The sequence below is a fragment of the Penaeus monodon genome, chromosome 15 (assembly GCF_015228065.2).
Source record: "Penaeus monodon isolate SGIC_2016 chromosome 15, NSTDA_Pmon_1, whole genome shotgun sequence".
NCBI classification, from domain to species: Eukaryota; Metazoa; Arthropoda; class Malacostraca; order Decapoda; family Penaeidae; genus Penaeus; species Penaeus monodon.
The window spans coordinates 47,009,307-47,009,692 of record NC_051400.1 but is presented as its reverse complement, the minus strand read 5'-3'; the positions used below and the strand labels follow the sequence as shown (position 1 = coordinate 47,009,692).

The window sequence follows — 386 nt, the reverse complement described above, 5'->3', positions numbered from 1 at the left end:
AATAACAACAGCGAATCGTACCTTCTTACATAAGCAAAATTATATGCGACTGTTTTAGAAAAGTCGTTAATCCAATGTTTTTTTTTTTACCTTGTAATTGGCAGCTATAACATGAAGCCTATCTTTTTAGATTTCTCGGTATATAAAAACGCAACCGGTTTAAACGAAATATTTACATTTAATTTTCACATTAATACTGATAATTTTTTAAAAGCATTTTGGCTATTTTCTGATTGCTCTTATCAGATGCGACGCGAGAAAGTATAAACAAAAAATCTTTATTTCTACCAATTTTTCTACGGACTCACGTTATTATCATATTCATACAAATTTTGTGCAAATAGATTTACCCATAACACGTAAAACGCTACTTTTTAACGATTCCG

At 29.5% G+C, this 386-nt stretch overlaps 1 protein-coding gene across 1 annotated transcript in view; it reads left to right on the top strand.

The window, feature by feature from the left end:
* LOC119582056 (gamma-aminobutyric acid receptor subunit alpha-1-like) overlaps nucleotides 1–386 on the top strand; it is a gene marked incomplete at its 3' end in the record, with an annotated part of 210,639 nt that overhangs the window by 832 nt on the left and 209,421 nt on the right.